This window comes from Pleurodeles waltl, chromosome 12, assembly GCF_031143425.1.
Source record: "Pleurodeles waltl isolate 20211129_DDA chromosome 12, aPleWal1.hap1.20221129, whole genome shotgun sequence".
Lineage (NCBI taxonomy): Eukaryota > Metazoa > Chordata > Amphibia > Caudata > Salamandridae > Pleurodeles > Pleurodeles waltl.
In genome coordinates, this window is record NC_090451.1 from 363,341,146 (window position 1) to 363,364,117 (window position 22,972).

Here is a 22,972-nt window from a genome sequence, read left to right on the forward strand (position 1 = left end):
TTTAAAAACTTTCATTTAGAAACTTTTCTTTACTTCCGTAAGTCTACAAAAAAAACAGTAAATTCTAAGTAGATTGCTTGGGAACTAATGGAGCGCACACCTGTAATGTAAGAAGTTGAGTCTGTCTTTAGAAGCCAGGTGGCTCACATTATATGATCTACAAATATATTGCTTGGTCACACAACCCAACAATATTAATGAACCATTTGGAGCAAGAGAGATGTTGCCATGTGCTTTGCTTTTACCATATTGTGGTCGAAGGTTAATTTTATTCAGCTTCCAGCACCGATAGGTCTTGCCTCTGTCTGTTGCATATCTATTATGTTACCTACCATTGATTGGCTCGTTTGTCTCCCTTAAAGCATAGCTTCTTAACAATTATTTTCATTGAATGACTTGTACCTTTCACCGCTCCATATCAGCAACCTTTCTTTTTCAGCACACCATGGAGCTCTATTTGTTTCTTGATCTATTGTCTGTGCTGCTTCCCCTCACATCTCCTCTACTGTACTCAGCTGTATATCCTTCCCTAAGCTTGCCCATGTCTTCACCCACCCAGCTTTTTTTCTTTTTTCTTTAAACTGCATCACCCATTACTCCTGTCTCAGTGGTGTTCGTTTTCCATCCATTCCACTCATCCCTAATCCACTGCTAAACCCTTGCGCCCCCAACACTTCCCCGTGTTTTCTTTTTCTGGTTTTGGAGGCTAAGTAGCTGCAATTTTTAGGTGAATAAGCCAAAGGGATTTCTCTGGAATGGTGTGATGGAACTAGTCACAGCTTGACCTCCTGACGGTTTTGAGGGGCAATCCAAATCAATAACTGGTATTCATCTGATCTCAGGTTCCAATGAACCAATAGGTGATTCACAAACAAGTGCAGATGCAAGAATAAGGAAACCATCATGTTCCCTTGAACTCGCAGCCAATCTAAGGCTGAAGCATCAAATTTCTTCTGCAGAGCTGACAGATGGTTCATTAACTTGATCTTCCATGGATGAGAAATGAAGACCCTTTCCAATGCCATCCTGAAGACTGTTCCACTGTACTGCAGGTTCAGTACTCTAGTCACGTGTAATTGGGTCTGGTTCAGGAGGATTCCTTGTAACTTAGACTTCATACTTGTGCAGCTTTAACTCCCTCCCAAAAAAAGATGCACAAATTAACCAGCCATCCAGATATGGGAAGACTATCAACCAGGTAGCATGAAGAACACCGACCAGCGGTACCAACACCTTCATGAGCACTTCTGCAGCAGAAGCTAGTCCAAATAGAAACACTTGAAATCAAAGTGCACTCGCCTTGCACAGAAGCAGGCACACCTGTGAAATTCTGGATGGATATGTAGATATGCATCTAGTAGATATAAAGAGGCAAGGACATCCCCTAGAGCAATGCATGACACACTTGCCTTAAGTGCTACTGTTTTGAAAGGCTGTCATGGTAAGAATCAATTTACTTTCTTTAAACATAGAATTTGCTTCTCCTTAAGACCTCTGGTTAGGGAACATTACTGAGTAGCAACTTCTTCTCAATTTTTTCTTAAGCATCAAAATAACTGTGCCCTTATGGACGAGATCCTGGAAGCAGGAGTTGACTGAAAGAAATCCTCTGGAGCATTCTGAAAAGAGATATTGTATCAATTTACTTTTTTTTAAATCTAGAATTTGCTTCTCCTACAGACCTTTGACAGGGAATATTACTGAATAGTATCTGTTCTTTCTTAGGCATCAGAATGATTGGGCCCTTGTGGACGAGATCCTGGAGGCAGGTGTTGGCTGAAAGAAATCCTCTGGCACATTCTGGAATGAGATCTTGTATCCATACCTGATCATATTTGGTGGTGGGGGGGCAGGGGCGACCAGAAATCTGAGCTTCAATTTTTCCAGGTATTGTTATTGTTCCAACACCTCCCTCCTGGTCTCTCACCCTAGTCATAATTTAGGTGGTGAAGGCGAACCAACAGGTTAGAGCCAGAACTCATCAGCACAGGTGACTTGACCCATACCTTGAAAGAGCTGAGCCAAACTCTTGGAGGGAGAAGGATTACATTATCTGCCGAATCCAAAACTGATACTTTTAGCCAGAGGACAGACAGGTGCTTGCCCTTGCAATCTTCTGCATACTGTTTTCCCAATTCTAATCACGATCTGACTAATCTGGAGCCATTAAAGGGGAGATGCCTTAAAAAGGCTTCTGAGAATTATCAACCTTCCAGGTCCTTAACCATATTTACATATATGCCCTTGCTGTAATCACTGAGCCTGAAGTTGCTGCAGAGGTACACAGCCCATCAAAGGAATTATCAGATAAAATCGGATATGGTTGTCCATAATTGAGTGTAGTCTGTACCCTGAAACATCAAGTCAGTCAAAGATTTGAAATAAAATTCTAAAGCAATGACTGAGCTGTGTAGTTGGCATCAGACAAATCTGGACAACAGACATAGCCACTAAATAGGTTCAAATTAATGGCAACCTCAACGACTTTACCCACAGGATGAGGAGGAGCAGTACACTAAGAAATGAAGGCTCCCTGCGTATCCAGTCACACCATTAATGAATCAACTTTCACAAGTGATGGATTATAATTATGGAAATTCGTAAAGGGTATCTGGGTCTGGAAACCCTCTCACACATATGAACCATGTACACATCTCACCCCTGCCCCACTTTATCCTCCGATACGTCGGCATCATGTATGTTCTTTAAAGAGAAAGTGCACAGAAAAGCATCTTCTCCAGTCTCATTTATCAAACTCTGCAAAACATATAGACTGCAGAGTCCATTCTACCCGCTCTCTTCAGTCACTGCACAACAAAATGGCTATTAAGATCTTGGGAGCAAACCTGGAGACACTCTCTGGGGAAAACGCTACGACAGAACAAAGCTTACACCAATCAGACCAATGTAGTGGCTCTCTTGAACGAAACAAACAAGTTACTTACTTTCAGTAACACTCTTTCTGGTGCATGCTCTATCTACCCATAGTCTCCTCATATTCTGAATAGTCTCAGGCACCAGACTTGATCCACAAACTGAAAAGTGCCAACATTATTCCTTTCAAGAAGTGATAAACAGCTGCAAATAGGCACAACCGATGAGCGCTGACATCCATTTCTTTTAGAAGCTGGTCCATACCCTTAGATGTGGAGCCCAACAGCAGATTGGAAAGACCAATAGACAATGCATATTCAGGAATATTTAGATAGAAAAGAAAACCACAAAATGGTGGGGTGTGAGGAAAGGGGGAAAGAGCATAGCAAAAGTAAGTAACTTGTTCTTCTGATGAATACTTAAATCTCCAGATTCCCCGCCTTGTGTACAGGTCCCTGTGCAGTATCTCCCAATGTCGTGAATCTGTGGAATGGCTCAGATGCCCGCCTAACAGATATCCAGGACAGGCACTTCGCATGCCAATGGTAGTAGCCTTAGCTCCGGTACAATGAGTTCTCAGGCATTTTTAGCCAATGCATAGCAGATCGTAATGAGAACTATTAATCCAGAGATGGTTTGTTTCTGCACCACCTTGCCATTTCTTGCACCAGAGAATCTCACAAAGGGCTGATTGTCCACCTGATGTTCCTTGGTGCGATTGATGTAGAAGCACAGCACCCTCTTGGAGTGCAAATAATGGAGTGTCTCTTTTAGGGGATGAGGCAGCGCAAATGAAGTAGGAAGAGTGATGTCTTATCCAAAATGAAAAATCATCACCACTTTCCGTAGGAACACAGCTAGAGACCATAGCAGCAGTTGTTCTGGAAATAGGATGTTATAAGGAGAAGGTGAGAGAGAGCCTTAAGCTTACTCGCAGGGAGTACAGATGTTTTCATAAGCAGAAAAAAAGGTTTCAAGGTGAGGAGGTGCAATGAACAACTGTGCATTGGATCAAGGGGGATACACACGAGGAAAGTGAGGAACAAAGTCAGGTGCCATAGTGGCATCACAAAGGGTTTTGGCATAAATACATGCTGCACACCTTTCAGTAAACACATCAAAAAAAGAGTGACTTGTACAAGAGTAGCAGGTATGGCAAACTTTTAAAAAAGCCCAAATGGCTGACAGATAACTCTTAGCAGTGCCCACAGCAAGTCCTTGCTGGGCCAAAGACAAAACAAACAGCAATGCATCCACATAATCAGTGTATGCTGGGATAATTTTGTGTCTTGGTGCAGCACCTTCCAGACAGACTCAATGCAGGCCAGTTAGGATCACATCAAAGACTTCAGGAGGAAGGTCAAAGAAGATCAACTGCCATGGCTCAATCTCCAAACATGGAGCTGCAGATTACGCAGGTTGGGTGGCAGACCTGTCCTGCTGCTGTGACAAAAGATCCCCACAACGCAGCAGTATGATCAGAGGGCAGATGCTCAGGTTCCAGGTTCCACTTTCTCTTGGCTCAATCAAAAGCCACTAGGATTACTTGGGCACTGTGTTCTTAAGCCAAAAGGTGTAGGGACTGGAAGGTGTAGAGGAGTCTCAAGTGCCGCTGTAGGCTGAATAGGTCTCCAAAAGAGAGCCTTCTTGGGATCTCTACCACTCAAAAATGTTAACATTGTACTTTCTTTGCAATACCAAAAAGATGCAGCTAGGGTTGTCCCCATGGGGCTGGAAAACACCCGGTGCTACCTCAGGTGTAAATGTCATTGGTGATGCCTAAGGCTGACCTCATCTGTTTTGATGTTAAAGATATTGCCAGGTGGTGTGCCACCAAGGAAATGCAGTGACTGCTCAGCTCGTTCGAGAGACACTGAGACCCTCTGCACAGGACCCGAGACTCCACTTCACCCTGCTTTTTACAGTATCACATGACAATGGTTTGTCCGTAGCTTCAACAGGCCCGAAAGCACACTGTGTCTAGGATGGGTCAGATAAAGATGACCCTCGGTGAAGGACTTTGTTTAGTCGATTGAGAACTCCAACAATGTCAAGAAGCTTGCTGCCACCTGGAGGTGGTCTGTGATGACCCCACCTTTAAAAGCCAGTTGTGGAGATAAGGGAGAACTGATACCTATGACTTCCAAAATGTGCAACAATACCAGCCATCGCTTTTGTGAACACCCAAGTGGCAATGGTGAGATCGAAAAGAAGCACTGCCACCTTGAGCCACGAGTATAAACTGAGGGCCTTGAGAGCAAGGATGTGAAAATAGGCATCCTGCAGCTCCAACACCACTATCCAGTCTCTGTGATCTAGGAAAGTGAGAGTCTGGGCCAGCGTGAGCTCTTGAATTTGTCAGTGTGCAGAAGGCATTGACAGGATGAAGATCTAAAACCAGACCAAGGCTTCCATCCTTCTTTGGCATGAGGAAGTAGCAGAAATGATATCTAGTACCTAGTTCTGAGGCGGTCACCCTCTTTATGACTCCTTTGGCTAAAAGAGCCTGCAGCACACAAGAGGGACATATAGGTTCTCCAAAAGATGTTCTGATGTAAATGGCATGTGTTGCAGGTCAAAAAGGAATAGCAGGGCATAGTCCTGTTGGACAATTTGGGGGGACCCACCTGACGGATGTAATGTCTGCCACCCAGAAATGAAGAAACTAACCTACCTCCTGCTGGATGGCAGTGTGCAACTAAGGGCACACTGAAGAGGGTTAGAGGTTGTTGCCAGAGAGCCAGGTGTTTGGGATGTACATTGTCTCTGATGATTTGGTCTATGTCTGTTGAGACGAAGACCCCCAACCCCAAAATGGCAGCTGCGCAGGCAGCTGGGCTAGACTCTTGATACATCAAGCCCTAGTATAGCCACAAAAAGAGCAAAAGATTGGGGGGAATTGCCAGGGTAGTGCTGAAAGGCCCAAAGAGTGAAAGACCTGTCCTGGTATGGCGAAAAAAGATTCTCACAATGCACCAGCATAAGAGGGCAGATGCTCAGGTGCCAGAATTGACAGGTTCCACACTCTCCTGGCTCAATCAGAAGACACTAGGATGGCTTAGGCTCTGTCATTCTTAAGTCAAAAGCGGTAGGGACTGGAAGGAGTAGAGTAGTCTCAAGCGCCACTGTAGGCTGAATACCTCTCCGAAAGAGAGCCTTCTTGGGCTCTCTAGTGCTCACAAATGCTAACACTGCACATTCTTTGCAGTGCCAAAGATATCCAACTAGGGTTTCTCCCCATGGCTGGAAAACATCCTGTGGCACCTCCGGGTGTAACTGTCATTCATGATGCCTAAGGTTCAATTCATCTGCCCTGATGTTAAAGATCTTGCCAGCTGGTGTGCCACCAAGGAAATATGACGGCTCAGTCAGTTTGAGAGGCACAGAGACCCTCAGCACATGAGCCAAGACTCCACCTCACCCTGCATTTTACAGTACCACATGACAATGGTGTTGTCCCCGAGAAGGTGAATTAGCTTGTCCTTGACAGTCTGCAGGAAGGCTTTCAACACCAAGCAAAGTGTCCAGAGCTTCAACAGGCCCGAAAGCACACTGTGTCCAGGATTGTTCAGATGACGAGGACCCTCTGTGAAGGAGTCAGATGTGACTTTGGCAAGTCAATTGTTAACACCAATGATGTCAAGAGGTTTGCTGTCATCTGGAGGTGGTCTGTGATGAACCCACTTTCAACTGCCAGTTGCGGAGATAAGACCGGACTGATAACCCTGACTTCAGAAATGAGCAACAACCACTGCCATCACTTTTGTGTACACCTAGGTGGCAATAGTGAGATCAAAAGGAAGCTCTGCCACCTTGAGTCACAGGTAGCAACTGAGGGCCTCAAGAACATGGATGTGAAAATAGGCATCCTGCAGATCCAACACCACTACCCAGTCTTCTCTAATCTACGAAAGAGTCTGGGCCAGCATGAGTATCTTGAATTTGTCAGTGTGCAGGAAGGCATTGACAGGATGAAGATCTGAAACCAGATCAAGGCTTCCATCCTTCTTTGGCACGAGGAAGAAGAAGAAATAGTATCTAGTCCCTACTTCCAAGGCCATCACCCTCTCTATGACCCTTTGGCTAAAAGAGCCTGCAGCACACAAGATGGACATATAGGTCCTCCAAGAGATGCCCTGATGTAGATGGCATTTGCTGTAGGTCAAAAAGAAATGGCAGGGCGTCGCCCTGTTTGACAATTTGGGGGATTCACCTGTCCAGTGTAACGTTCTGCAGTCCTGAAATGAAGTAACTAACCCTGTTGGATGGCAGTGTGCCATTAAAGAAGTTTGGAGGTTGTTGCCAGAGAGCAAAGGATTTGGAATGCAAATCATCCCTGATGATCCGGTCGCTGTCTGTTGGTCCAACGACCCCATCTGCGTAAGGGCTTTGGTGCAGGCAGTTGGGTCAGACTCTTGATACACCAAGGGCCAGATGTAGCAAGCAGTTTTGCCCATTCTGTGTCTATGGGAAAATGTGTTCGTACAGATGGCCCCAAGTCCTAGTATAGCCCCAAGAAAAAGGCAAACAGTTTAGGGAATTGCCAGACTAGTACCTAAAGGCCCAAGGAGTGGCTTTTCCCTAAAACACTCCAGGGCCGAGTCCACCATTTCGTCACACAGGCAGGTAATGCCAAAGGGCATGTCCATTAAGGACACTTGCACATCCCCTTAGAACCCTATGGATCTCATCCCTGCATGCCACAGAAGTCTTTTCGGAATGAGAAGATGGGTCTCTCTATAACAAGAATTATTGCCCTTGCACAAAATATAAGTAATACTAAAGATTGACCTCAATGTACAGCCATAATAATGAATATGCTCACTAAGTGTGTCTGCCTTACTTATTTTAATATCTATTCATATTTGCCATTTTCCTTTTTGTCAATTTACTCAGTAAGAACTTAGGCCCACAATGAATCGTGCCCTAATGATGATCTGACATTTTTAGGGGATCGAAATGCCATTGACAAACATCACAGTCACAAGATTACTTTGTAATAGACAAACCTTATCTATACCCTGTATATTGTGATGAAACATTGTCTAATTTACACAGATGAATCACTTCTGCCTGCACACCGAGCAAAAGTTTCTAAACCTCATCTTTGCAACAGCGTACTGTCGTATTCGTACATATTGTGTAATTTGCAGTTTTATTACTGAAATCTGTTTTGAGTCCCTTCTTATTTTTTTTTACCAACATCTGTTTACTGTATTTTAAAGACAAAAAAGGAAAAGAAAAAGGGCAAAAGCTGCCTTTAGGGCAAGGTTACTGTGGTGTAATACAGTAGTTGAATACTAGTCTCCTCAGCCATTGAAACAGTGATACATATTACATACTCTACAACATAGAGACCTGGAGGCCTTAGCTTTGCGGATAATTATCAGCAGTTCAATACAAAGGAACGCTCCCAGCAACAGTGCCTTATGAGGAAAGGTAGATTCAGTCGAACAGTTGGAGGGCTTTAAGCCTTGGTGTGAGGCAAGTGAATTCCAAACAGGAGAAATATTGTATAAGAGGTTGCCAGATGCAGGCAAACTTCCTTTTTGTATGGGTTAATTTGCAGTCAACATTTCTATAGTTATGGTTTGCCACAAACACATGAATCATGTGGAATATGTCGGGGGTGGGGAGTGGATTGTTTTCAGTATAGGGCAGCTAACTGCTTGGCAGACCGCATCACTGAAGCAGTTCAGGAAGGACCTCAAGACCTGGCTCTTTGACTGAGCTGCATACCCGTAAACAGCACCTTGAGATCCTACAGGTGACTTGCCATGCTTTAGAAATCAATGATTGACTGGCCACTCCCAACATGTGTGCGATTAAGTGGCATTCCGCCTATGTCATGGCCTGCAAGGTTTGGGGGTGAACGCCTAGTAGGGCAGTCTTGAGGGACTCTGGAATCGGGTAACCTATCGCCCACTTCAAATGGATAAGGACTTTTTCCCAGATTTCCAGGACCGTTTTTGTAGGGGTGGCTAAGTAAGCGCTTCGGGGTCTCACGTGTCTGGGGAGCCAAGCCAAGTCCCAAAGGGGATAACAAGCCACCAAATAGTCCATGTGCAGGAAGTGTATGCCGCATTACCCATTATGAGATAAACAGAAGATGTGACGCCCAATAATAATCGAGGAGGTCGGGACAACCTCAACCCTCAGCGATCCAGAGGGATTATCAACTCCTCTTTGGAGAAGCGAGGGCGCCCGGGTGGTGGTGGTGGGTGGGTGGCGGGGCAGATTCCCCGAGTCATCTGGACCCCAAGATACAGGTTTTGGCATGCTGCTGCCAGTAGGGTCCCTACTTTATTACCCCCCTCGTAGTACCTCAGTTCAAGTGCGATGAACGCGATAGTTAACATTTTGACCACAAACAAATGTTAGTTAAAAAAAAAAAAAAAAGAAAATGGTGACTTCCTATTGGCTGTACACACACGTCACTATATGCCGCCATACAGCTGAAGCTGCTCAGTAAATCAACAGTAAAGTGCAGCATTTACGCAGGATTAAGGGAAAGAGCTCCTTCTGTTTGGGCCTGTGCTGGGTCAGGACCATGGGAGACTGGATTAATGACGTGATGTTAAACATCTGCCCCCTCTGTATGCGGTGGGGGCTTGTAGGGGAGGGGGCGTAAACACGCAGGGGAAGAAACCACTGCTGCCATGCACAGCAACCTCTTAGATGGGAGGAAAACTGAAGCCAGTGGCACCTCTGGCACATTGCTTCTTTAATTTGCCTCCCCGCGCCACCAAACGCTTCTTAAATTACGTCCTACGGCTGCAAGCGGAAAGTGAGTGCTTTTCTTCAGACATTCTTCCCAAATACATTTTCGATATTTACAACTGTAGTGAGGCACACTGCCTCGTCAAGTGAAGGTATCAGACAGCCGTTATTGTGACGGTTGCTCGGCACTACGAGGAGCGCTCTGGGGGTGAGCAGGAGGTCAGTGTTCACCGTCACATATACATTGCTAAAACTGCCTCTATGCCGGTTCCCCTCCACGGGCCTCTGCAGTCACTACCATTTTACCCTATGGACGTTAAATGGTTGCGTTTTTTCAATCCTTACTCACTCTACTCACAGGCTTTCACTAGTGCCCAGATATTGAATCAGCAAAACTGTAAATAGTCAAAAACACAACATGACGACTAGTACGACTATTTTGATATTGTACGCCAGTGTTATTGTTGGGAATTCTCTTTAAACCGAGCATGCTGAGTCTGAGAAGTACTGTAAGGAAATGCCTCCTTGGCATGGTTACCCCCTGACTTTTTGCCTTTGCTGATGCTATGTTTTGAATTGAAAGTGTGCTGAGGCCTGCTAACCAGGCCCCAGCACCAGTGTTCTTTCCCTAACCTGTACTTTTGTTTACACAATTGGCACACCCTGGCATCCAGGTAAGTCCCTTGTAACTGGTACCCCTGGTACCAAGGGCCCTGATGCCAGGGAAGGTCTCTAAGGGCTGCAGCATATCTTATGCCACCCTAGGGACCCCTCACTCAGCACAGACACACTGCTTGCCAGCTTGTGTGTGCTGGTGAGGACAAATCGAGTAAGTCGACATGGCACTCCCCTCAGGGTGCCATGCCAACCTCACACTGCCTATGCAGTGTAGATAAGTCACCCCTCTAGCAGGCCTTACAGCCCTAAGGCAGGGTGCACTATACCATAGGTGAGGGCACCAGTGCATGAGCACTGTGCCCCTATAGTGTCTAAGCCAAACCTTAGACATTGTAAGTGCAGGGTAGCCATAAGAGTATATGGTCTGGGAGTCTGTCAAACATGAACTCCACAGCACCATAATGGCTACACTGAAAACTGGGAAGTTTGGTATCAAACTTCTCAGCACAATAAATGCACACTGATGCCAGTGTACATTTTATTGTAAAATACACCCCAGAGGGCACCTTAGAGGTGCCCCCTGAAACCTTAACCAACTACCCGTGTAGGATGACTGGTTTTAGAAGCCTGCCACACTCGAGACATGTTGCTGGCCACATGGGGAGAGTGCCTTTGTCACTCTGTGGCTAGTAACAAAGCCTGCACTGGGTGGAGATGCTTATCACCTCCCCCTTGCAGGAGCTGTAACACCTGGCGGTGAGCCTCAAAGGCTCACCCCCTTTGTTCCAGCACCACAGGGCATTCCAGCTAGTGGAGTTGCCCGCCCCCACTTTTGGCGGCAAGGCCGGAGGAGATAATGAGAAAAACAAGGAGTCACCACTGACCAGTCAGGGCAGCCCCTAAGGCAACCTGAGCTGAAGTGACTCTGACTTTTAGGAATCCTCCATCATGCAGATGGAGGATCCCCCCAATAGGGATAGGAATGTGACCCCCTCCCCTTGGGAGGAGGCTCAAAGAGGGTGTAGCCACCCTCAGGGCTAGTAGCCATTGGCTACTGCCCTCCCTGACCTAAACACACCCCTAAATTCTGTATTTAGGGGCTCCCCTGAACCTAGGAACTCAGATTCCTGAAACCTAAGAAGAAGAGGACTGCTGAGCTGAAAAACCCTGCAGAGAAGACGGAGACACCAACTGCCTTGCCCCCAGCTCTACCGGCCTGTCTCCCCACTTCGGAAGAAAACTGCTCCAGCGACGCTTTCCCCAGGACCAGCGACCTCTGAATCCTCAGAGGACTGCCCTGCTCTAAAAGGACCAAGAAACTCCAGAGAACAGCGGCCCTGTTCACCCAAGACTGCAACTTTGTTTCCAAAGGAGCAACTTTAAAACGACTGCGTTTCCCGCCAGAAGCGTGAGACTTGCAACCCTGCACCCGGCGACCCAGACTCGACTGGTGAAGAAACACTTCAGGGAGGACTACCCGGCGACTTTGAGTAACCAAAGTTGTCCCCCCTGAGCCCCCACAGCGACGCCTGCAGAGGGAATCCCGAGGCTCCCCCTGACCGCCTGACTCTCAGATCCCGACGCCTGGAAAAGACCCTGCACCCGCAGCCCCCAGGACCTGAAGGATCGGAACTCCAGTGCAGGAGTGACCCCCAGGAGGCCCTCTCCCTTGCCCAGGTGGTGGCTACCCTGAGGAGCCCCCCCCTTGCCTGCCTGCACCGCTGAAGAGACCCCTTGGTCTCCCATTGATTCCCATTACAAACCCGACGCTTGTTCGCACACTGCACCCGGCCGCCCCCGCGCTGCTGAGGGTGTACTTTCTGTGTGGACTTGTGTCCCCCCCGGTGTCCTACAAAACCCCCTTGGTCTGCCCTCCGAAGACAAGGGTACTTACCTGCTGGCAGACTGGAACCGGGGCACCCCCTTCTCCATTGAAGCCTATGCGTTTTGGGCACCACTTTGAACTCTGCACCTGACTGGCCCTGAGCTGCTGGTGTGGTAACTTTGGGGTTGCTCTGAACCCCCAACGGTGGGCTACCTTGGAGCCAAATCTGAACCCCGTAGGTGGTTTACTTACCTGCAAGAACTAACAATTACTTACCTCCCCTAGGAACTGCGAAAATTGCACTGTCTAGTTTTAAAATAGCTATGTGTGTTTTATTTGAAAAGTATATATGCTATTGTGATTATTCAAAGTTCCTAAAGTACTTACCTGCAATACCTTTCATGCAAAGTATTACATGTAGAATTTGAACCTGTGGTTCTTAAAATAAACTAAGAAAAGATATGTTTCTATACAAAAACCTATTGGCCTGGAATTGTCTCTGAGTGTGTGTTCCTCATTTATTGCCTGTGTGTATGTACAACAAATGCTTAACACTACTCCTTTGATAAGCCTACTGTTCGACCACACTACCACAAAATAGAGCATTAGTATTATCTCTTTTTGCCACTATCTTACCTCTAAGGGGAACCCTTGGACTCTGTGCATACTATTCCTTACTTTGAAATAGTGCATACAGAGCCAACTTCCTACAAGTACCATTGCTTGTTGAGAGAAAGCACTAGGGGGTGATTGCTTGTTACGATTTGCCGTTATTCATCAAAGTCAGCAGTAGCATGAAAGCTGCACAGCTTTCCAAGATTACTACTGAGAAAGTCATGTGGTTTGTTTCAACTCTGCTATTCTACGCATTTCTCTCGGGGAAGTAAACAGTAGTAAAATAATTTCCACCCAAGAGGTATCTTTGGTGGCAAGCAATGTGGCGTAAATCAGACCCTCCAGCATTTCGCAAATTGGAAACTTGGTGTTTTTTTCCCCAACAAGGTCTTTTAGAGTTTTTCACTACAGTGTTGGAGGATGAATCGTACTGGGTGAAATCTGTATCTCGTAGATCCAAGTTTAGGAATCTTAGGTTCTGCAGGAATAGGGTGCGCAAGTTTAAGGCTGAAGAAGAATTATTTTGAGTAAATAAAGTGCTGCACTAATGACACAAAATGTAAATATTTGTGAAGCAAAATGTGAGGGGGAGGAGGGTGTGTGTGTGGGGGTGTGTGTGTGTGGGGGTGTGTGTGTGTGGGGGTGTGTGTGTGTGGGGGTGTGTGTGTGTGGGGGGGTGTGTGTGTGTGGGGGGTGTGTGTGGGGGGGGTGTGTGGGGGGGTGTGTGGGGGTGTGTGTGGGGGTGTGTGTGGGGGTGTGTGGGGGTGTGGGTGTGTGTGTGTTCTTCTGATATGGTTGCTTATAATGCCAAGGAGGGGTAGAATATGATCTATTTGGCGGCTGCAGAGTGGCGGATTTCTGGAGGGCGGGCAAGTACATCCATACTTCACGCCTATTACACCCTATTATTATGTCTTGTGACAGTTGTCTCCGGGTCTACTGTTATATGTACAAAATGCACTAGCACTTTGGAATGTTAGTCATATTTATGTATTTGTTTCTAGTTCTTTCTATGCGTGCCAAACTTATGTTGACACCCTTGATTGTGCCGAAATGCTATTTGTACAAAAACTAAAACCCTAAAGCGTAGGTTTTTAAAGCATTGTTGATTGCACTCTGAGAATTCTAATCGAGTCAAGCTTGATTCTAATCATGATATTTGTTGTGGCTGGTTCGGCTGAAACAAAGATTAACGATACAGAATCGTGTCCGAATGATGACCCAACATTTTTAAGGGATCAAAACATTGTTGACAAACATTACGGACCCAGTCACATGAGATTACTTTGTAATAGGCTACACCTATAGCCTAAAAATTGTGATAAAAACATTGTCTAATTTACACAGACGTATAATTTCTGGGTGAGCAAAGAACACAATTTTCTTCAGTTCACATTTGCAACACTGTACTCTCATATTTTAACAGTTTGCTTTTCATTTTTATTATTAAAAACCTGTTTTTTTGAGGTAATCCTCTTATCCTTAAGTGAGTAAATCCTCAACATGAGCCAATGTTCTTTGAAAGATATGCGGTATACTATCTCAAAAGGCCTCAACCTGCTATATCACATCACTGACGGGCCCAGAAACTCTAAGTGCTTCGGGACCAAAGACAGAATCAGAGCTTCAATAGAACAGGAGCAAGACCTGGAGGCACGGTTACTTCATTCAACCTTCTCAGGAGAACGAGATTGGCAGGAAGGGGCAGAGTCCAGTCAGGACTTCTTATTCTTAGACTTGCCCGTAGACTTTGACAGCAAAGATGATCAACTGCAGGAAGGATTTCAGGAGCGGATCTGCACTATCAACTTTGACCTGCAGCAGGACCTTTAGGTCCTTCACATACATAGCAAAGAGGGGATCTGCGGAGTAGATCCCTGTATGTTTATCTTGTCTTAACTCCTACCCCTATTGCTTCATCCCAGACGTTGACTATTGGGGGGATGTTAAAGCAAGTCCCAATGATGAAGCATGCCAGGACAAGTTGGTGAGGGCAATTTTTAACAACCTAGCATTGCTACTTATTAGGGTAGACCTGGTTTGGTCTGTGAGCCTCTGCCAGTTTTTCCTGGTCTTAGATCCTTCACCTCGTAAAACTTTGTCTCAGGTTTGAAAATGGTCTATTGATTTATCTGGGAACAGTTGTCACAGGAATTTAAGTTATGCATGAAACCCAGACATCAGAGGCACACCTCTTGGGGAAATGTCACAGACATCTTTTTGCAACAGTTTTTACAAGGCTTAAACCCTGTAAGGGGTGATGTTCCCTTGCACACTAAAATTTTGAAGAGGAAAAAAAAAAAGCTCAGAATGCGCATCTGAAGGCGCAGAAAGAAAGGAACTGACTTCAGCATGTACAAGGGGGCTGCTTATCTGGAGCTCCGTTCATCACTTTTGGAGTGGAACAAAGTCAGATGAGCTAAACACCACCATCTACCATTGCACACGAGCACCGATTTTGAGTTTCTAGACCCAGTCTGGCACCTGAGAATATTCGAAAGGTGAGTGTTGGACCTGGCTTTTTGACAGGGTCATCCCCAAACTTTTTGCCTCCTTCCTCCTATTTTTTTCTGACCTGTTGTTGTTGGCTTTTGAACTCTGGGCACTTTACCACCGCTAACCAGTGCTAAAGTGCATATGCTCTCTGTGTAAATTGTACTGTTGATTGGTTTATCCATGATTGGCTATATGATTTACTTGTAAGACCCTAGTAGAGTGCACTATATGTGCCTAGGGCCTGTAGATTAAATGCTACTAGTGGGCCTGCAGCACTGGTTGTGCCACCCACTTAAGTAGCCACTTCACCTTGTCTCAGGCCTGCCATTGCAAGGCCTGTGTGTGCAGTTTCACTGCCACTTCGACTATGACTTGGCATTTAAAAGTACTTGCCAAGCCTAAAACTCCCCTTTTTTTTAACATATAAGTCACCCCTAACGTGTGCCCTAGGCAACCCCTAGAGCAGGGTGCTGTGTGGGTAAAAGACAGGACATGTACCTCTGTAGTTTATATGTCCTGGTAGTGTAAAACTCCTAAATTCGTTTTTACACTACTGTGAGGCCTGCTTCCTTCATAGGCTGACATTGGTGCTGCCCTCATACATTGTTGAAGTGGCAGCAGCTGATCTGAAAGGAGCAGGAAGGTATATTTAATATGGCCAGAATGGTAATACAAAATCCTGCTGACTGGTGAAGTCGGATTTAATATTACTATTCTAGAAATGCCACTTTTAGAAAGTGAGCATTTCTTTGCACTTAAATCTTTCTGTGCCTTGAAATCCACGTCTAGCTAGGTTTAGTTGACAGCTCCTTGTGCATTCACTCAGACACACCCCAAACACAGGGTACCCAGCCTCACTTGCATACATCTGCATTTTGAATGGGTCTTCCTGGGCTGGGAGGGTGGAGGGCCTGCCCTCACACAAAGGACTGCCACACCCCCTACTGGGACCCTGGCAGACAGGATTGAACTGAAAGGGGACCTGGTGCACTTCTTAGCCACTCTTTGAAGTCACCCCCACTTCAAAGGCACAATTTAGTATAAAACAGGGCCTCTGCCCTACCACCTCAGACACTTGCTGGAGAAGAAACCTGAACAAGAACCTGCATCCTGCCAAGAAGAACTGCCTGGCTGCTCAAAGGACCCACCTGTCTGCTTTCTACAAAGGACTGCTGCCTTGCTGTTGACCTGCTGCCTTGCTAAACTCTTGTCTGGCTGCAAAAGTGTTCTCCAAGGGCTTGGATAGAGCTTGCCTCCTGTTCCCTGAAGTCTCAGGACCAAAACGACTTCTCTTTTTCATTTGGATTCCTCGTGCGCCCAAAAATTCGACGCACAGCTTGCTCCACGGTGAGAAATTCACTGCACGCCGATCCTGAAAGACGCCGCTCGACGCGACGCCTGCTGTGCGACCGGAACTTCGACGCACGGCCTCGCATGGACAACGACGCCCGACTTCCAGAGAGGAAATCGATGCGACGCCTGCCGCGAGAAAGAAAATTCCATGCACAGCCTCCCGGAACGACGCGCAGCCGGATAACAAGCCGAGGAATCCACGCACAGACCCAGGGACATCTGGTAATCCCGCGATACATAGCAGGATACAGTCCGCGTGCCGGAAAATGATGTACGTCTTCCCCGAGTGAAAAATAACGACGCAAGTCCGTGTGTGAAGGGGCGTAACCAACGCACACACCATTTTTCCACGCATCTCCTCTTCTGCGACCCTCTGCAGAGTTTTTCCACTCCAAACCAGGTACTTTGTGCTTGAAAGAGACTTTATTTACTTTTTAAAGACTTAAGACACTTCATATCACTTTTCAGTGATATCTTTACAAATACATGTTGCATCTTTGATCGTTTTGACCTGCAAATACCCAGATAAATATTATATATTTTTCTAAACAGTGTGGTGTATTTTTGTGGTGCTATATTATGTTATTGTATGATTTATTGCACAAATGCTTAACACATTGCCTTCTAAGTTAAGCCTGACTGCTCGTGCCAAGCTACCAGAGGGTGGGCACAGGATCTTTTGGATTGTATGTGACTTACCCTGACTAGAGTGAGGGTTATTGCTTGGACAGAGGGTAACCTGACTCCCAACCAAAAACCCCATTTCTAATAGTGAGGATCTGCAGTTAGAAATATCTAACCGAAAACACAGCTGCTGCACCTAAGGTGTCTACAGAATTTCAACAGTGCGCAGTAAGTTCGGCATCCAGGATGGAGAAACAGGTAGGAAAATTACTCAAAGGTATTTCACATTCATGGTTTTGGATCCTTGTCGCCCTATCCTGCCACTTCCACACCCCTGCTGACACAACAAAAACAAGCGGAGAGCAGTTACATGGCTGCTGGATAAACTACGGAATTAATCAGCTACATCTGGCGTAGCCAAGGGACTGCCCATTAGAAATCCCCATGGTGAGAAGGGGGAAAACAGAAAAGTGATGCTATTAGTTACAACACCTGGGTATAAAGACAGGCTGATTAGAGAAGCAAAAAGTGATCAAATGTGATACCCATGTCTATTTGTTCCCAGACTCAAGTCCTACGACACTGCAAAGGATACTAGAATTGTTGGTGGTCAAAAGCAAGTTGCAGGTCAAGGTGTCAGCTAGCCTGTAAGGTTTTGTGATGCACGCATAAAGCCAATCTTCGTATGGACTCAGCCACAACCCTGCACATATATTCTGAACAAAGTCAAGAACTAAATTGTTTGGAGTGGTTCCAGTTTCCAAGATCAGAAATGATGCAGCATGATTGACAATGATTGGTTATATTCCGAAACTAAAATTGTTAATGTCTGCCACCCATGAGGAACAATCTGGAAGGTTTCATCTGATGAGTGACTGGGTGTTTTCTATTCTTCATTTTGTTTTCTTTTTGTAGCAATGTTTTCTTTCTTTTCTCCTCTCAACCCATAACTCCGTGTGGCTAAAGGAATAGAAGGCTGAAAGTCTCAGGAATAGGTTACATATTCTTTCTCATGAATACAGTAGCTTTCCAGTTTTGCATCTTGAATAACCAGTAGACTAGATCTGGAAACATTGACATCAGAGTATATCCTCTGCAAGGTTAGGACATGCCAGAGCGGTTCCCCCCTTTGCTCATACATGATGACACCCTGCAAACGGACATCCGTTCCCCAATCATTACTTTACTGCAGTATTCATTATGAAAAGGATGAAACCGAAAAGGGAAAGAATAAAAACAGTGTACCAACTTTCAGCCAACATGTAAAACATAGAATCAGTGGCTTCTTCTTACTTTCAAGGCAAAGCTAACTCCCAACCAGCTCTCAGAATGTGGAGGAAGACAGGTGATGAGGAAAAATATGCAACTTATTCTTTTGATGGATAAGTCTTCACACAGATTTCTTACTTCTGAGCACGGTTAGGCCATGAAGTGTTGGAGGACAGACCAGGCACAGTGAGCACCTCTTCCCAGTTAGGTCTGGACAGTAATGTTTTTCAATTGTGGGCATAAATGTCCATATTACAGAATGACCAATATCAGCCACCAATACACCACTGTACAACAGCAAAGAAGCGGATATGGCCCACGGAAGAATCCCTTTTTAGCACAGCCTAACACATTTTGATATAAAGAACCATTCCCTAGAAATGTTGAGTCTGTGGATAGCTGTACCTTACCTTTCTTCAGAACTACATCCATGTGCATTCCCTTCCATACACTAGTCCGAGCCATATAAACACGAGGTGCCCACTTTGGAATCATGCCCACAGCCGGAGGCTGCAAGGGTTCAGCTGGAAATATGAACCTCCTGATGCAGCCTCAGATGGGAAACGTCCTAAACAACGCGTCCTCAACAACGCTGACGTTTCCCAAGCAAGTGTAACAACGCTTGCCTGAACGACTGCCTTTTCCTCTGCCCTAAACACGCATGTGCCAAACTACGCATATGCGTGGTTAAAGCAGAGAAAAAAAGCAGTCTAGTGGATCAGAAGAGCATGCGGTAAGGTAAGTGGGGCTGGGGCAGAGTCGGGGCGGGGAGTAGTTTTTAGGGGTAGTGTGGATTAAGGGCTTAGGGTGGGTGGGGGTTTTGGGGTAGTTATTTGAGGGGTGGGGGGCGACGTACTTTATTTTTTAGGGGCCGGGAAGGTTTAAGGAAGGGCGGGAGGAGGGGAGGAAAAATCAGGAGAAGACGCAGTGAGGTAAATGGGGCTGAGGCAGGGTTTGGGTAGGTAGATTTTTTTTTGGGGGGGTGGGTGGATTTAGTACTTCGGGTAGTTATTTTTTAGGAGCCTGGTAGGGGCTTGGGGTCTGGTATTTTTTTTTTTTTTAGGGGTGGGGTAGTTTATTTTTTTAGAGACAGGGAAAGTTTAAGGAAGGGCGGGAGCAGGGAAGAGAGGAGGATGGCTCAGTAGAGGACGCAGTGGGGTAAGTGGGGTTGGTGCAGTGTTGGGGTAGTTTTCTAACAGTGGGGGTGGACTTAGGGCGGGTGGGGGTCTAGGGGTAATTTGTTGGGGGGGGAGAAGGGGGTTTATTTTTTTGTATTTTTTTAATTTTTTTAAAGAGTTTAGGGTAGATGGGTGGTCGGGTAGTTTACTTAGGGGTGGGGAAAGGCTTTAGGGCTCAGGACGGGTGTGGAGTGTGGGGGTAGTTTACTTATAAGGGGTAGGGTAGTTTTGGACCTCAGGGCAGGTGGTAGGTTGGGGTACTTTTTTTTTTTTTTTTTAGGTTAAGAGACAACCATGCATGCCATTTCCACATATGCCTTTACTAAGCATGCTTTTACAACGAAATTCATGGTAAAGGCATGCGTGGAAAAGATGCTGTCAGGATTCTGACTGCGTTGTTACGGCATGCGCGGTTGTGTCACACAACAAGTGTAGATCATCCCTGAGTGACAACAAAATTGCAAGGCAAACACCAAGTACCAACAACTCTCAGTAACAGACCCTCCTTTCTCAATCCAGAAGAATAAGGAATTGCTCAAATCTGCCCAGATTCTATTACTGAAGTACTCTTTAAATCACTAGAAATGGTGGGGATTAACAGGAGGGGAGATCTTGCCTGATTCAAAATGCATCTCCCCAGGACCCGTTGAGGAAAACCTCAAGGGTGCAATAAAAAGGGCACTTTGTATTCACTTAAGAAGAATACGAGTCAACCTACAGGAACGCCCCCACTCAACAAGGATCACTTGTGGTACCTCAGGATAGCATTGCCACTTGTGCTCCAGAACGTGGAGCCTTATGAGGGTATCAGTTTTCATCATGTTTGAACCTATTAAGTAGCTTGCAATCAGTTAGGGTCCAATACCACCATTTGTGACCTTTTGCTCACAAACGACAGGACCACACTCTAATCTTTTTATTTATATAACACACAGCGGTGGTATCAGTAACCTGAACCATTGTGCCTTGTACCAATAGTCAAAAAGACTTCAGCATCAACCAATCAGCCTGTAAGCAAATTTATATGGAGCTACTGCCATGAAGCAAACAAAAGACCTCTTATAACTTTGTCCTCTAGATGAACCCAACTGAAGGATATTGAAACCTGTGACCACTGTAAGCTGTGGGAGGAAATAAGGGCTGACTGCTCACCAAGTTCCCTATGTACATTTACCACTAACTGGAGATGGTCACCTCATCTAACAAGTGCAAAGAGTGCTGGAACCACTTGTGGACCAGACACAGCTGAAGGGTCCTTATCCTCCACCTTATGAGAAAAAAAGAGGATACATGACACCATCAAGCCCAAGAAACCGAGGACAGAACTGGAAACACTGCCATTGGACGAAGAATCAGGATCATACCCTGAATGTTCCGGATCCTCTGGGCCAGTAAGGCACTCCTTACAGAGATACATCCAGAACAACAGATAAAGGATTTCGGTACAGTGATGAAGAAGGCCAGACTGTGTCACAGGGTGGCGATCTGGACAAGCAGTCAGCACGAGTCAAGATGAGGATTTTGAACTTCCCCAGGTAGATGTGCAAAACCCTGAGACCCATAATGTGCAGGAGCTCACAGTCTTTTTTAGGAACATGAAAGTTATCAGCTTAGACCTCTATCCCCTCTGGAACCTTCTGTAATGTGCCCTTAACAATAAGATCAAGGATCGCCTACAATGAGATGGAAAATGGGAGGCTGAGGAGGAAAGGCAGTGGTTGAGCAGGGGGAAACAAGTGGCAGAAATTCCAAGAAGGAGTGGGCACGACACCTACATAATTGAAAGGAGCCACTGTTCTAAAGTTAGAGCTCACCACGGGTCCAGAAATGAAAGACACAAACTAGACCACCTTGTGGTCATAACCTTGGAGAAAACTCTAAAGTGGATTGGAGTGATGGCTGTGGCAGAAAAGAACGACTGCTGTAACTGATGACCTACACATCTCCTCTACCCACATACTTAAGTCAGGCATTATTGATGGCAAGCACCCCCACTCGGAAAATTGTTCTAGCACCACTGTTTTCTGGACAAGTGCAATGCGCTATACCTCATCTTTACTTGGTAAGAGGCAGTGGAGATTCCATATCATAGTAAGGAGACAAAGCAATACTGGATGGTTGACTAGGTGGATCAGGATTTTAAAGTGGTGGGAGGTGTAAGCAAAAGAAAGTAAAAGAAGAGGCTCCTTCATTATACATTTCAGATGCATTACTGGTTTCAGTTCTACCTAAATCATCTGAAAACTCAAAACAAATACACCAAAAATTACTCATTAAAAATAAACTGTTCAAAGAAAAACACAATTGTTAAGACTAGATCACATTACATGCATGGCACGCGGACTTCCAACTACAATAGGCATTCTCCCATAAACTATATACCAAAGATCCAGTAAAGAAATCCTAGAAGGAAAAAAGTGGCAACCGTTTTGCTATTTCATATGTCCAGTAAAAATGTATTAGAGATTTTTAAAAGAAAGAAAAAAAAAATCTGGCAAGGCTGTGCACCACAAACCGTCTCTATTGAAGGCAAGTGTTAAAAAGGTACCAAAGACATCTTGTACTGACTCTTCAATTTATTTTAGTTGGTATGTTTGCACAGAAAATTGGGGGGCATGCATCCACTGTGTGAAAATGTGCTGCACAAGGGTAAATGGGACAAAAACACACACCGAGTTATCGCTTAGCAATTCAATATTTTGAAGAAAATACACTGTAAACCCACCCAAGAAAACATGGGCAGAATCAATGCCAGCCTGCTAATGCTTGTAATATTAAAAATGAATTAAACAATGTCAAACCAAGAAACAGAGTAGTAACAGATGGGCAAGCAGGAGAGGAGGAGGGATTTAGCTGGTGCGCTGACGCTCTAGCTTTGATGGGAAGTAGGATCCAGATTTGTGGCTGCCATGTGGAATGACCCTGCAGCTTATGGGAACTGCCAGACCCAAGAACTTTAACAATTTAAATTAAAAATAATCAAATAGGTCACAAGGGGTTGGCGACCAACAAATGAGCAGGTGATGGGAGGAAGTAATGGGAAGTGGGCAGAGGTGGGAATTAAAAATAAATGTGGGAAAAAGGGGGGAGCGCCACATGAGGGAGAGAGCAAAATGGAGGGGGGGAGGGACTTGGCGTTGGGAGGAAGTACACAACAGATCAATCGAGCAGCACATGGTGGAGAAAGCAACACTGAGCTTGGTGCAGGTATCTGGAGGGGGAGAGAAGCATGTGATGGAGAGCTGAAAATGCATGCACTCTCATAGTACATAACAAAAAAAAAAAAAGTATCTCCCTAGAAGTAAGCAGTGGAAGGATATATGCCATCCCATCATAAGGTTTGCAAAGAGGGGGTAAGGGGAGAAGAGCTCCCACGTTTCCCAGGCCCATGCGAGAGTAG